The sequence below is a fragment of the Pongo abelii genome, chromosome 4, assembly GCF_028885655.2.
Source record: "Pongo abelii isolate AG06213 chromosome 4, NHGRI_mPonAbe1-v2.0_pri, whole genome shotgun sequence".
NCBI lineage: Eukaryota > Metazoa > Chordata > Mammalia > Primates > Hominidae > Pongo > Pongo abelii.
Window position 1 is genome coordinate 59,848,544 of NC_071989.2, and position 16,515 is coordinate 59,865,058.

A 16,515-nucleotide genomic window follows, 5' to 3' on the forward strand; every position below is an offset into this window, starting at 1 on the left:
TAAGCATCTTAAATTGTGGAATTTTGAAGAACCAGTGTTTACAAGGTTATGTGACAAGGATGCTTAGGCAGTGTCCCTTCAAAACTCCACAATTTAAGATGCTGAATATGTGAGAGGAGAGTCTTGGTCCTATGCCAGTTAAAAGAGGTACACAATAGTAGAGAGAGGATCAGAATAAAGATTTCCAAAGATGCTAACATCCTGACACATTTGGGAGATTATCAAAGGAGTATGAAAATAAGAATCGGCGTATACGTGCGTTTTGGAGAGAACGATCTGATTTTAAAATGATTTTTTTTTGCAATTTTTATTGCCAAAATATAACTTACAAATCACTACTTAAAGTATACAATTCAGTGGTTTTTCATATATTCACAATATTATATAACCATTACCACTATTTAATTCCAGAAAATGGAATTTCCATTATCCCCAAAAGAAATATTCTGTTACCAGTGACTCCCAATTTCCGCCTCCTATCATCCCCTGGCAATTATGAACCTGTTTTCTGTTTCTATGGATTTGGTCATTCTGGATATTTGATATGAATGGAATTGTACAGTATGTGGGCTTTTGTTTCTGACTTCTTTCACTTATTATGATGTTTTCAAGGCCCATCCATATAGCATATGTCAGTACTTTTATTTCTTTTTATGACAGAATAATATACATTTTATGCATATACCACATTTGTTTATCCATTCATCAGTTGATGGAATTGCTAGAACATATGTTAACTGTGTTTAACTTTTTGAGGAACACCCAAACCTGTTTCAACAGTGGCTGCATAATTTTACATTTCTACTGGCAATGTATGACAGTTATAGTCTCTATACATCTTTCCCACATATTATTCTCTATTTATTATTATTTTTAATAATTATAGCCATGCTAGTATGTGTGAGGCGGTTTATTTTTTGTTGTTTTTTGTTTGTTTTTTTTTGAGACAGAGTCTCGCTCTGTCGCCCAGGCTGGAGTGCAGTGGCGCGATCTCGGCTCACTGCAAGCTCCGCCTACTGGGTTCACGCTATTCTCCTGCGTCAGCCTCCCGAGTAGCTGGGACTGCAGGCGCCCGCCACCACGCCCGGCTGATTTTTTGTATTTTTTAAGTAGAGACAGGGTTTCACCGTGTTGGCCAGGATGGTCTCGATCTTCTGACCTTGTGAGCCACCAGTCTTGGCCTCCCAAAGTGTTGGAATTACAGGCGTGAGCCACCGCGCCTGGCCTGAGCCACCGCGCCCGACCGAAGCAGTTTCTTATTGTGGTTTTCTTATGCACTTTCCTGATGACTGACTAAAAGATACTAAAATGTTTTGATTTTCTGCTAAAAAAATTTTGAGCATCTTTTCATGTGCTTATTGGCCATTTGCATGTCTTTGGAGAAATGCCTATTTAAACCCTTTTCATATTTTTAAATTGGGTTATTTGTATTCTTATTCATGAGTTGTAAGAGTTCTTTACGTATTCTGAATACTTTATCCTTACCACATATATGATTTGCAATTATTTTCTTCTATTTTGTAGTTTGTCATTTCATTTTTTAATAGTAATCTTTGACACACACAAGTTTTTAATTTTGATGAAGTCTTATTTATCAACTTTTTCTTTTGTTACTTGTGTTTTTGATGTTGCGTCCAAAAAGTAATTGCCTAATTCAAAGTCACACAGTGCACTTATGTTTCCCTCTAAGAATTTCATGATTTATGTCTTACATTTAAGACACAATACTTTTTGAGTTAATTTTTGTATATGGTGTTAGGCTGGGGTCCAAAGTCATTCTTTTGCACGTAGATACCCAGTTGTCTCAGCACCATTCTTTGAGAAGACTATTTTTTCTCTACTGAATGATCTTGGCACCCTTGTTGAAAATTATTTGACTATAGATGTTTTGGTTTGTTTCTGGACTCTCAGGTCTTTTCCCACTGATCTGCATGTCTGTCCTTAGGCCAGTACCACATTGTCTTGATTAATGTTGCTTTATAGTAAGTTTGAAATCAAGAGCCACAAATCCTCTTTGTTTGTGTTTTACAAGATTGTGTTGACTGTTTGGGGTCTCTTGCATTTCTCTATCAGTTCTGTGGTTCATTTGTCCATTTGTGCAAAAAGGCAGTTGGAATTTTGATAGGGTTGCGTTGGAATTGTAAATCGGTTTGAAGACTATTGCTATTGGCTATAGACTGGATGTGTTCCCCCCGAAATTCATACATTGAAATCCTAACTCCCATGTGATGGTGTTAGGAGATGGGTTGTTTGGAAGGCGGTTAGGTCATGAGGGTGGTGCCCTCATGAACAGGAATAGTGCCTTTATAATAGAGCACAAAGAGCTCTCTCCTCTACCATGAAAGGACACAGCAAGAAGATCAATTTGTGGCATTACTGTCACTCTGGTCTATGAATCAGCAGATGGGCCTTCATCAGGCACTGAATCTCCTGACATCGTTATCTTCCCAGCCTTCAAAACTGTGAGAAATAAATATTTGTTGTTATAAGCCACCCAGCCTGTGGTATTCGATTACAGCAGCCGGAATAGACCAAGACATCATCTTAGCAATATTAACCTTTCCAATTCGTGTACACCAGATCGTTTTATTTATTTAGGCTTTTAAAATTTTATTTCAATGCTATTTTGTAGTTTTCAGCATTCAAGTCTTACACTTCCTTGGATAAGTTTGTTTTTAAGCATTTTATTATTTTTGATGTTACTGTAAATTAAGTTGCTTTATTCCATTTTCAGAACGTTCTTTGCTATTATATAGAAATAGAAGTTATTTTTGCATGTTAATCTCTTATACTGCAACATTGCTGAACTTATTTATTAGCTCTATTAAGTTATTTTTGGATTCTTTGTTTCTCTATATAAAATTATGTCTCTTGCAAATAGAGTTTCACTTTTTCCTTTTTAATCAGGATGCCTTTTATTACTTTTCCTTATCTAATGTGCTTGACTAGAACCTTCAATACAAGACTGATTAGAAGTGGCAAGAAAAGAAATTTTTATCTTGTGATTTAGGGGGAAAATGTTCAGCCTTTCACTGTTAGTTGGGGATTTTTCATAGGTGCCACTTACCAGGTTGAGAAAAGTCCCCTTCTAGTCCTAGTTGTTAGGTGGTTTTATAATCATGAAAGCATTTTTGTTGGTTTTTGTTTTTCTATGTCTCCTGATATTACTATGTTTTTCTTTTATTCTATTAATATGGTGTATTACACTGATTTTTTGATATGCACTAACAACTATCTGGGCCTGGAGATTTCTGTTTTAGATTTTTTTTTTTTTTTTTGAAACAGGGGTCTTACTTTGTCACTTATGTTGGAGTGCAGTGGTGCAAACATGGCTCACTGCAACCTCAACCTTCTGGGCTTAAGTGATCCTCCCACCTCAGCCTCCTGAGTATCTGGGACTACAGGTACATGCCACCATGCCCAGCTAATTTTTAAAATTTTTTGTAGAAATGTGGTGTCACGTTGTTGCCCAGGCTGGTCTTGAACTCCTGGGCTCAAGGAATCCTCCTGCCTTAGCCTCTCAAAGTGTTAGGATAACAGGTGTGAGCCATCACACCTGGTGAAAAATTTTTAATTTATGAATTCAATTTCTTTATTAGTTATAGGGCTATCCAAATTATCTTTTTTTTTTTTTTTTTTTTTTTTTGAGATGGAGTTTTGCTTTTGTTGCCCTGGCATGATCTTGGCTCACTGCAACCTCTGCCTCCCAGGTTCAAGTGATTCTTCTGCCTCAGCCTCCGAGTAGCTGGGATTACAGGCATGCACCACCACACCTGGCTAATTTTGTATTTTTATTAGAGATGGGGTTTCTCCGTGTTGGTCAAGACGGGGTTTCTCCGTGTTGGTCAGTCTGGTCTCAAACTCCTGACCTCAGGTGATCCGCCCTCCTCGGCCTTCCAAAGTGATGGGATTACAGGCGTGAGCCACCATGCTTAGGCTCAAATTATCTATTTTATTTTGGGTGAAATGTGACAGTTTGTGCTTTTAGAGGAATTGGTCCATTTTGTCTCAGATGTCAAATTTATGTGAGTAATTTATTAGTATTCTCTTATTATCCTTTTGATGTCTGCAGAGTTTTAATGATATTCTTTGTTTCATTCCTGATGTTAAACATTTGTATCATCTGTGTCAGTCCTGCTACAGGCTTGTGGATTTTAGTTACCTTTTCAAAGAACAGATTCTTCGTTTCATTGAATTTCTCTATTTTCTCTTTCAAATTCATTTATTCTTTGTTACCATTATGAAAATGGGGGTATTGAAGGCTCTGACTATTATTGTTGAATTGTTTTTACCTTCAGTTCTTTCAATATTTGACTAATGTATTTTGGGAAATCTACTGCTGGATACGTATATGTTTATAAGTGTTTTATCTTCTTGATGTTTTGACTCTTTTTTCGTGTTCTTCTTTGTCTCTAATAGCAATTTTTGTCTTCAAGTCTATTTTGTCTGATTAGTGTAACCACTGCAGCTCTCTATTGGTTATTATTTGCATGGAATATCTTTTTTCATGCTTATGTTTTTATCCTATTAATGTCTTTAAAACTAAAGTGAATCTCTTGTTGATAGCAAATTGTTGATCTTGGTTTTAAATCCTTGCTAATCTTTTTACTTAAACATAATTACTAATAAGGAAAGACTTCTGCTATTTTGCTATTCATTTTCTATTTGTATTATATCTATTTTGTTCCACTGCTTCTCCCTTACTGCCTTCTTTTGTGTGTTTAATAGGTATTTTCTAGTGTACCATTTTAATTCCCATGTTGTAGCTTTTCAGTTTGTTTTCTTAGTGATTGCTCTAGGGATTACAATTAACATCCTAATTTCTAAAAATCTAGTTTGGATTAATACCAACTTGATTTTTTTTTAATAAGAGACAGATCTTGCTCTGTCCTCTAGACCGGAGTACAGTGGTGCTGATCATAGCTCACTGAAGCCTCCAACTTCTGGGCTTAAGTGATCTTCCTGCTTGCGTCACCCTCGCAAGTAACCAGGACTGGAGGCACAAGCCACTATGCCTGGCTAATCTTTAAAAAAGTTTTTTGTAGAGATGGAGTTTCACTATGTTGAGCAGGCTAGTCTTGAAGTCCTGGCCTCAAGTGATTCTCCCTCCTCCCAGAGTACTGAGATTATAGGCATGAGCCACTGTACCCAGCCTTAATAATATATAAAAACTTTGCTCCTACATAGTTTCAACTCCACTCCCAGAGTGGAAGTACGTGTAAATGCTGTTATATATAAATATGTAAGTTATATCTTTATATTATGTGCTCATCAACATAAATTTATGATTATTGCTTTATGCAGTTGTTTTCCAAACCAGAAAAAATCAGGAAAAAAAATCAAAGTTGAATGTATCAATGTATTATATCTATGTTTAAAATTTAAAAATATATATATTTGTGTGCAGTCCTTTGTATTTACCTGTATGTATGGTTACCTTTACCCAAGCTCTTTATCTCTTTGTGTGGACTATGTAGTGTCCTTTCCATTTTAATCTGAAGAACTCCCTTCATTAATTCCTGTGGGAAATCTCTGCAAATGATGAACTCTGTTGGTTTTTACCTGGGAGTGTTTTAATTTTTCCTTTATTCTTTGAAGGATAGTTATGCTGGATATAGAATTCATGGTTGAAAATTTCTGTGTGTGATGGAGGAGGATTTGTGCTGTTTTCAGCATTTTGAGTATGTCATCTTGCTGCCTTTGGGTATTTGTGGTTTCCCATGAAAAATGACCTGTTTTCTTGTTGAGGATTCCTTATTATGTGATGAATTGCTTCTCTTGCTGATTTCGAGATTTCTTCTTTGTCTTTGGTTTTTGGCGTCTGGATTTTGATGTGTCTAAGTGCCTCTTTAAATTTATCCTATTTGGAGTTAATTGGGTTTCTTGGAAGTGTAGATTATTTTTTTTCTAATGAATTTGAGATGTTTTAAGCCATATTTATTCAAATATTCCTCTTGCAATTTTTCTCTCCTCTTTCCTTCTGGAATTTCCGTTATCTGTATATTTGTATGCTTGATGGTGCCCCATAGATCTCTTACACTTTGTTCATTTTTTTTTCATTTTATTATTCTTCCTCTTCCTTAGATTAGTTAATCTCAATGGACCTGTCTTCAAGTTCACTGATTCTTTTTTCTGCCTGCTCAAATCTGATTTTTTATTTCAGTAATTGTACTTTTCAGCTCGAGTTTGTTTTGTTTTTATAAATTCTATAAATTGATACCCTCTGTTTGTTGACATTGTCTTTTCTTCATTTATTTAGATATGGTATACTTTAGCACTTGAATGTTTTAAGTACAGCCAGTTTAAAGTTTTTGTCTAGTAAATTTAACATCTATGCTTTCCTTGGGCCCCTTCCTATTAGTTGCTTTTTACCCTGTGAATAGGTCTTACTTTCTTATTTCTTTCCATGCCTTTTTAATTTTTTTATTGAAAACTGGACATTTTAAATATAATAATGCTGGAACTCTGGGATTTAGATCTCTGCCAATCTGTTTTGGTAGGCCTTAGCCTTCATTCCTGCTTGTACAGAGTGTTAAGATCAGCCAGAGGTGAGATTTAAGGCCTTTGAAAGTCTTTCTTGAGCATGCACACAGTCATGGGCAAGCATATGGCCTTCTGGATTTCCAGGAATATATGTGAGTTTTTCATAGTCCTTATGGACATCTCTTTTCCCAATCCTTTCTTCTAAGCTTTTTGATTATTCTGTTGTTTGCCTCAGTTGTTATCTGTTGCCTCACACAACTAAAACGCTTACTGTAAATGTTTTCAATCCCCACTCCAGGTAATGGTTTAGTACTGGGTGAGTTCCAAGTCAGGCCGAAATAAAGACAAGTGTTTTCAGCATGTCTTCCAGAGAACTGTCAGACAGCTCTTTGTGAATCAGTTCCATTCTGCTCCCTCTATTATTGGAAATACAGGGTATTGTTTTTAAGGCTACCACTGAGCTGGCGAATGGAAGATTGGATTAGGGTAAATTTAACCCTTTTCCCATTTGCCCCAACAATACTTGCCAGCAGCACTTGCGGCTACAGTGTTTACCCAGAGATAACTTTGCCATGAAATCTGTCGCTTTTATTATTATTTCTGCATGGCTCTAGTATATCTACTTTGGAAACAAAATACATCATTCTACTTATAGCATTTTGGTTTTAGTAGTGGTATTTCCATTTACAAAATATAGTAGTAATTCCTGATCACTGAAAATGTCAAATCCTAGAAAATATAGCATTTGTACGCATAATGTTAACATTGTTCTGGAACAGCTGTTGGCTGATGGCTGAAGATTCATTTGATGACTCTAATTTTTCAGAAATAGACGATTCTAATGGTTCAGATGATTCTGATGTTCTGTTTAGAAATAGCTCCGAGAACAGTTTTTATATTTTATTTTCACATTGATTGAAAATCAGATTTGCTTCAGCCTCAAAGAGGGCGTTTATGTAGAATTAAATAAGTGCTGGCAATGAGCTGCACCTTTTTTTTTTTCCAAAACGGAAAAAAGGTTCAGTGTCACAAGTTTTACGGTTCTTACCAAAATTCAGCTGTTGATCCTGAGTAAGTACTCCTTGGGTTGCTGCAAGTTTTAAAATTAATTTCCAGAATACCAAAAGAGTTGACTCAGGCCATTTTTGCCAGTTTCTTTTAAAGATTTTACAGAGAGGTGGAAGTTTGGGTTCCTCACTCAGCTTTTTTGCTGATATCATTCCTTATTTCAAAGTTTTAAGCAAGCAAGTTCATTGTACCATATCTGCATAGTATTCAAGGTCCAGCTTTTGAGTTAAGAAATAATAAAATATAGATAAATATGAAAATAATGATTGAGCTAATATCTATCATAGTTAACAGAAGAAAGGAGGTTATTGAGGGTTGTGTGCCAGGCACTGTGGGTAGATATTTGACATACTGTTTTTTTATTTTATCGTCACACAACTCTTGTGGTTTAGGTACTTTTGCTTTCATGCTGCAAATAGGGAGACTAAGGTTTATAGAGGTTAAGCAGTTTGTTCAACACCACCCAGAAAATATAGGTAGAAGTTTGGCTTTGAACCTAATTCTCTCTGACTTTAAAACTGCATCACCAACATTTAATTTAATATTTGATAAGCAGAAGGCACCATGCTAGATTTTCTGTTACACTTTTTAAAAGAAACCTGTCTTGCCTTTTGGAATATATGTTTGAAAAGATAAAACACAAAACTTGGAGAGCAATAATTTTATCAGAACTTTTTTGTATTTCAAGATTTATACTTTTAAAAAACATGTCTTGTAGCCATTTAAGAACACAATCATCTGTCAGATATTTTATTTTATTTGCTTAAGGGAAACAATCTGTGTACTATTTTTTTGCCAGTCAACTTTTCTCTCAGAGATATGTTATTCTGAAACCAAAATCAACTAAATCAGCATTTAATTATGAAATAACTGCAATTTTGTCATTTCCATTTGTTACAGGGAAATGTGTCCTTATGATGAGAATAGGGGGAATTCTCTGGTCATCTCAACCTGCCCCACTTAGATGCTATGTTTTCACTTGGTCAGTGGTCACCTGTTGATATTGATCTATTGCTTGTTCCATAGGATGGCCATTTCTACCACAAAAGATAATAGTAATGTTATCAAAAGTAAATGCTTTTTGCATGTTTTTTATGTGATCCGGGTGTTCAAAGTTCTTTATGTGGATTTTCAAGTGTAATCCTCTTAATAACTCTCTGAGGTATATATTATTACTATTATCACTTTATGGTGAGAAAAATAGTAATTTGTTCAGTGTTACTGTGCTAGTAAGTAATAGAGATAGGATTCTAATACTGACAGAATGGCACCAGGCAGAGGTTCTTACTCTTGACTTGTGGACTTGAATTGACTACATCTATGTTCTGGAAATGTACCACACACATTGTTGGGAGTTCACTGTTTGTGGTTTAATTGTGGGCAATTCATTCCTATAGTAAGTAGTGGAAATACTATAGTTACTATTAGTATTCTTGGTGTCTCACTCCAAATTTTGTTTGACTTTATCTATATCTGCAACAATGAATATTGCTGTATTTTTCTAAAAGTGGCCATGCTTTTTTATAAGCAAGAGAGAAAACATTTTCTAAATAAATATGGATGATTATCAGATGGTTTATTGTTGCTGTGATGCAGACTGATACCCAAGGAAATCAGAAAACTTTCTTAAATAGTAAGATAAGTGACATAGGAAATCAGGAAATGAAAATTAAAGAAACTTTTCATGTTGAAAGGAAGAGAGATAGACACGGGAAGAACTATCTCTTGATTCTGTGAAACAGATATTTTACCTAAGTTGGTCCCACTCATTTTTTTCTGTATCTTACTTGTATTTACTTTGCAATGTATTTTGCTGTAAATTCAAGAGTAATGTATAAAAATAATATATAATTTCTTATGGGATATTAACCAACTAACTGATTCATTGACCATTATTGAGCCCATCTGACACATTAACTGATTCATTGACCATTATTGAGCCCATCTGACACATTACAGTCTGTAGCAAGTCCCAGAGACATAAAGAGTGTAAGTTATAACCCACTGGTGATTAAACAGGTTAAATAAAACTCAGGTTTCTATAGAATTCTATGCCTATTCTATTTTATTACATTTACATTTGTTAGATCTTGCTTTCCAAACTTAGACTGTCCCATGTTTTTTTTCTTTAAGCCTGATTGTTTTTTAGATGACATAAATCCTCTTTAACCTTTATTCTCCAAAAGTCCTAAAATTTTAGTCACTGCTTTTATACTATCTGTCACTCCATTCAGAGGTCTAGGTTAGCATGTCACACTCTGCAATACAGGGAACTAAACTACTTACTTACTTAGAAACTCCCTGATGCTCCTTCTTCGCTTTTGTTTACAAAAATTATAAATGTCATTCTCAGATTTGGGTCCTGACACATATTTTGCATCTGCATAATGCTCACATCACAAGAATTGTTCAGGAAGTCCTGGATTTTCAATTTAAAAGTGTCATTTATACTCTCATCACAAAACCAAATGCATAGTTCTCTCCATTGTGGAATCAACTAGAGTGTTAATGCAGCAAATTGTTTTAGAGATGCTTTTTAAATGTAGTTTGTGTCTTCAGGTTGTTTTTGAAAAACAATAAAACAAGGACTTATTGTCAGAAATGCCAGTTTTATCAGCCTCTAAATTCCTAATGCCCTTTTCTGTTATACTCACCTTAATTACCTCAATCGTGGCTTGGTATAATGGTGTGAACTGCTGAACTCTGGTAGAGAAAACCATGTGGTTATGTGAATAACAGTTCCTGCAAAGCTGGGCTTGTGTCTTTGATAGTTGGCAATTGTTCTATGTGTCCTTGATTAATAGACATTCTCATTTCCCACATCAACATGTGATATGAGAATTATGATCTCATTCTCTTCTCCTATCATGTGAAATGTCCTGGGTTACTTGCTCTGAGTGGTTTGATGAGGCATGAGATTCTAGTCTGCTGATTCCCAAATATGTTTGCACGTCTGTCACCCACTTAGAGTAATGCTCATTCTTACTGAAGCAAAGCCAACTGAGAAACCTGAGAATCTATATTTTTGTGTATCTGGCATTAAACAGATGTTTGTAACTAAGGTTCTCATTTTCCAAGTGAAATTAACAACACCCAGTTATAATTTGGTCCAGTTTTAGGTGTTAACCAAAAAGTGACTGAGGCAGGTCTCAGTCGATAAAGATTTATTTAGCCACGGTTGAGGATGGGAGATCCAGGGAGATCAAAAACGTGTCTGTGACCCTTTTCCAAAGGGGATTTTGGGAACTTCAGTATTTAAAGGGGAACGAGCAAGCAGGAGGGAAGAAGAGGAAGGGCAGGCAGTGAGGCAAATGGTTACATTCTTATGAGGCTCTGATTAGCCTCAGTAAATCTACATTTTATATGTGAAAAGAGAGAGTAGAGGAAAAAGTTACATATTAATCACAGGGTAGGCACAAGGATGTCTCTGGTCTTGGTCCTTGCTCTCGCCCTGTGAAGATAAGCTAATAATTGACATTGTCAGGATGAGATTCAGCAGAACTTGGTTTTAGGGCTAGTTTATAGTAGGTATGTCTCCTGAAAGATTTGGGGACTTCACGGAATTTCCTTGTGAGGGAGGCCATCTGGGGAGATGTGTGACCTTCTATTGTTGTGGAAACCTGTCTCATGGGTGAGGCTATGACATGGAGCTGTGAAATTACAGCTATCAGTTTGGGAACAAAAGGAAAGCAGTATGGCCTGACTCAGTTCTCAAACTTAACTTTCCCTTTGGCATAGTGAGTTTGGGAGTCCCAAGATTTGATTCTGTTTTCTTTCACAAAGACATTCCCATGAAAATTCATGAGAAACTGAGCATGAGGATAAACCTAGGTATGTCCCATTTTACCTTCTAAGAGTAAAACAGGTAGGTCTGCTTGTATTTCGACCTGACTTTAATATTTGAAGAATGGATGAAAAAGCACAACCTATTAAAACCCTCCCCCAACCTTCAACATGGAAGTTCAGATACCAACTTCTGAAATACTAACTAAAATAATAATTATGCCAAAAAACTTTTAGTTCAAAAACATGGTTTAAAAAAAATCCAAACTGAATAGAAATTAGTTTTAATACTCAGATAACATCTTTAGTTTTATGAGACAAATAGAGACTACTGTGTGTTTAAGCCTAATTAGACCTGATCCTGTATCTTACTGTGGATCTGCCTTAATTGCTGTGGGGTTCTCTCTCTCTTAATGGACAGTACACCTTTCCTCACCCTGAATGTGTGTCTTGACCACAAACAGAACCCAAAGCATTGACTATAAAACTGTAAATACAGAGAATTAAAGGCTTCTAAGTTTGTAGTTCTAGAAGATATTCATATAATTATTCTTGAATTTTTTCAATACCGGTTTTTAAATAGGAATTTATATTTATTCTGCTTGTTTCATTTTTAGTAAGAAAAATCACAGCAATAGTTTTAAACAGTGGATATACAAATAAAAATGCTACTTCATAATATGCTTCAAAGAAAACTATTTTTCGTTAAATACTTATCTTTATATACACATTGAGTTAAGGCAGTAGAGCTAGCTTCTCCAGATTCCCTTATATTAATACTTGAACAGCTTTCCATACCTCAAAGATATTTTTTAAACCTTATCTCACTTGGTATTTTTATCAACTTGAGAGCTAGATATTATTTTTATTCCCATTTTATAGATAGGAAAACTGAGCTGTACACGTGTGCTCCAACAGGAACAAGTTCCACTTTTATCTGTTTTGTATATTGGACTTATGTGAAATATTTTGTTGAAACAAAAAGAACATGGCAAAAATATTTGCAAACCACTCATCTACACCATGCTTTTCTCTACATAAATACATAGCTAGATGCTTTAGAGTTGTATTATTTATATTACCAGTAGAAGGTAATTTAAATTCATGGAAAACATAAATTTCTTAAAATACAATTAGGTTCTAAAATACTCTTCAGGGCTTAAAACATTTTTTGAAACATGTTTTTATTGATCACATTTAAATTGCTTTGATTCGAATAATGTTAAAAATGTATTCATTTTAGTTGAAAACTTCTAAAATATATCTTATTTTAGGGACATATATAAATAATGTTCCTCATGCTTTTAAATCGTGCCTAATGAATATTTTATAGCAAATATGTACGTGTTGATAATAGAGGGACTTGCTATGGTTTTACAGTCTAAATTAGAGTGGTTAATTGCTTCCAGGCAATATAATATAATATTAAGAATAGGTAGTATTTTACAAATTGGGACTAATAGTCTTTTTGTAAACTCAGAATGAATTAATAAGTAATATAACATTTGGTTTTATTTAGGCATACATACTTTGTATTAAATTATGTACAATAAAACATGGCGCAATACACTTAACTGGTAATAGCTCTTAAAATGACGATGTGCATTTTGAATTGATGCTAGCATTTTCTGTGTAAATAACATAGTCATAGAATTTGTCAGGGTGAAGGATTGGGTGGGAATAGGATAAGACTAGCCCACAATATAACTACTTGTGTGTCTTTAAGGGAGTGATTCAGTTTCTCTTCCTTGAATAAGATGTTCCTTCTGTGAGCGAAAGAGACATCTAATCACTTAATATAATTTGAGAACTTTCTTTTAGTGCAGCATCTTGTGTTGACACTTTGAACTTCTCAGAAATAAAGTGTGAATAAACAAGGAAAAGGGAGAATTACTACTCTACAAGAAATAAATACACAAACACCTCGAAACTAAAGTCATTTACGTCCTACATCTTAAATACTACTTGAACCTTCTAGTAAAAATGAGCAAGAGATACAGAATTGTTATTTTAAAAATTTACTAGCATTTACTTAGTATGGTGTATGGTATATAAATTAATCACATTAATACGTTTGTAGTTGCTGTGTTAAAAAGGAAAGATAAAATTATTTTTATAAGAACACATTCCTTACTTTTACTTCTTGTTTTTTAGTATGATGGCAAAGTGTTTTGGTTTTTGTTTCCAAAAAGCAGATTTTCTAGGACGCCTGATTTCTGTCTGATTTCCTTCTTCAAACTATTGGAGTAGCAGAACATACCTAGAAATCTGCCTTATTCACTTGAGTATGGAAGAGGGTTACTTTTAAACCAAAAACATGCAGGAAAGAAAAGTGTTTCCATAAAGTAATCAAATCATAGCTTCATCCTGAGGAATGCAGGTGTATTATTTAAAATAATGAGTCAGTTAACAAGTCAATAAAGTTGATTTAGAACTTTCAAGATTGGAATGTAAACAGACTGCGGTTGGGGGGGCATTGAAACAGAAATGCAGAAAAAGGCTTTATAATAAGCACTGAAATTTTGCTTGTTTGTTATTTGTGATAGGAAATAGAGAGGTCTCAGTGAAACTCCCAAAAATCATTTGCAACAAAGCCAGAATGACACATGAATACCTAGGATTGGTGACAAAGTGTGTTGATAGAGATTTATAATAATAGTTGTGTCTATCGCGTTTGTCCTTTTCTTTGAAATTTTTCCTGGATTGAAAATTACTTGAAATTTCAATCTCGTGTAGTAAGATATTTGATTTCATTTTATTTCCATTGGGTGTTTTTTATTATTCTTATACTTTAAGTTCTAGGGTACATGTGCACGAAGTGCAGGTTTGTTACCTATGTATACATGTGCCATTTTGGTTTGCTGCACCCATTAACTCATCATCTACATTAGGTATATCTCCTAATGCTATCCCTCCCCCATCCCCCCACCCTGCGACAAGCCCCGGTGTGTGCTGTTCCCCACCCTGTGTCCAAGTGTTCTCATTGTTCAATTCCCACCTATGAGTGAGAACATGCGGTGTTTGGTTTTCTGTCTTTGCGATAGTTTGCTCAGAATGATGATTTCCAGCTTCATCCATGTTGCTACAAAGGACATGAACTCATCCTTTTTTATGGCTGAATAGTATTCCATGGCGTGTGGGTGTCACATTTTCTTAATCCAGTCTGTCATTGATGGACATTTGGGTTGGTTCCAAGTCTTTGCTATTGTGAATAGTGCCACAATAAATGTACATGTGCATGTGTTTTTATAGTCACATGATTTATAATACTTTGGGTATATGCCTAGTAATGGGATCGCTGAATCAAATGGTATTTCTAGTTCTAGATCCTTGAGGAATCGCCACACTAACTTCCACAATGGTTGAACTAGTTTACACTCCCACCAACAGAGTAAAAGCATTCCAGTTTCTCCACATCCTCTCCAGCACCTGTTATTTCCTGACTTTTTAATGATCGCCATTCTAACTGGTGTGAGATGGTATCTCATTGTGGTTTTGATTTGTATTTCTCTGATGACCAGTGATGATGAGCATTTTTTCATGTGTTTGTTGGCTGCATAAATGTCTTCTTTTGAAAAGTGTCTGTTCATATCCTTCGCCCACTTTTTGATGGGGTTGTTTGATTTTTTCTTGTAAGTTTGTTTAAGTTCTTTGTAGATTCTGGATATTAGCCCTTTGTCAGATGGATAGATTGCAAAAATTTTCTCCCATTCTGTAGGCTGCCTGTTCACTCTGATGGTAGTTTCTTTTGCTGTGCAGAAGCTCTTTAATTTAATTAGATCCCATTTGTCAATTTTGGCTTTTGTTGCCATTGCTTTTGGTATTTTGGACATGAAGTCCTTGCCCATGCCTATGTCCTGAATAGTATTGCCTAGGTTTTCTTCTAGGGTTTTTATGGTTTTAGGTGTAACATTTAAGTCTTTAATCCATCTTGAATGAATTTTTGTATAAAGTGTAAGGAAGTGATCCAGTTTCAGCTTTCTGCATAATGGCTAGCCAGTTTTCCCAGCACTATTTATTAAATAAGGAATCCTTTCCCCATTTCCTGTTTTTGTCAGGTTTGTCAAAGATCAGATGGTTGTAGATGTGTGGTATTATTTCTGAGGGCTCTGTTCTGTTCCATTGATCTATATCTCTGTTTTGGTACCAGTACCTGCTGCTTTGGTTACTGTAGCCTTGTAGTATAGTTTGAAGTCAGCTAACATGATGCCTCCAGCTTTGTTCTTTTAGCTTAGGATTGTCTTGGCAATGCGGGCTCTTTTGTGGTTCCGTATGAACTTTAAAGTAGTTTTTTCCAGTTCTGTGAAGAAAGTCATTGGTAGCTTGATGGGGATGGCATTGAATCTATAAATTACCTTGGGCAGTATGGCTATTTTCACAATATTGATTCTTCCTATCCATAAGCATGGAATGTTCTTCCGTTTGTTTGTGTCCTCTTTTATTTCACTGAGCAGTGGTTTGTAGTTCTCCTTGAAGAGGTCCTTCACATCCCTTGTAAGTTGGATTCCTAGGTATTTTATTCTCTTTGAAGCAATTGTGAGTGGGAGTTCACTCATGATTTGGCTCTCTGTTTGTCTGTTATTGGTGTATAAGAATGCTTGTGATTTTTGCACATTGATTTTGTATCCTGAGACTTTGCTGAAGTTGCTTATCAGCTTTAGGAGATTTTGGGCTGAGACGATGGGGTTTTCTAAATATACATTCATGTCATCTGCAAACAGGGACAATTTGATTTCCTCTTTTCCTAATTGGATACCCTTTATTTCTTTCTCCTGCCTGATTGCCTTGGCCAGAACTTCCAACTCTATGTTGAATAGGAGTGGTGAGAGTGGGCATCCCTGTCTTGTGCCAGTTTTCAAAGGGAATGCTTCCAGTTTTTGCCCTTCAGTATGATACTTGCTGTGAGCTTGTCATAAATAGCTCTTATTATTTTGAGATACACAATTTGGTACTGAAAAAGTAATGTCTATTGTTATATTCCCTGGAATGTGTGCGTATATGTACACGCACACACACGCACACACGCACACACAAATATACATATTTAGATGTTCACAGAGTAAGCATAGTTCAAGGTTCAGATAAAAACTAGTCATAAATCATGTCAGTAAATGAGCCTTTGGGATTGATGGATTTTAATCATATAAAAGTGATGGTTATTCTAAAAGAGTATTGTTAAAA

General features: G+C 35.3%; 1 protein-coding gene across 6 annotated transcripts in view; it reads left to right on the top strand.

Annotated features, from left to right (window-relative positions):
• The window catches only part of PARP8 (poly(ADP-ribose) polymerase family member 8), a 177,408-nt gene that overhangs the window by 131,526 nt on the left and 29,367 nt on the right, over positions 1-16,515 (top strand).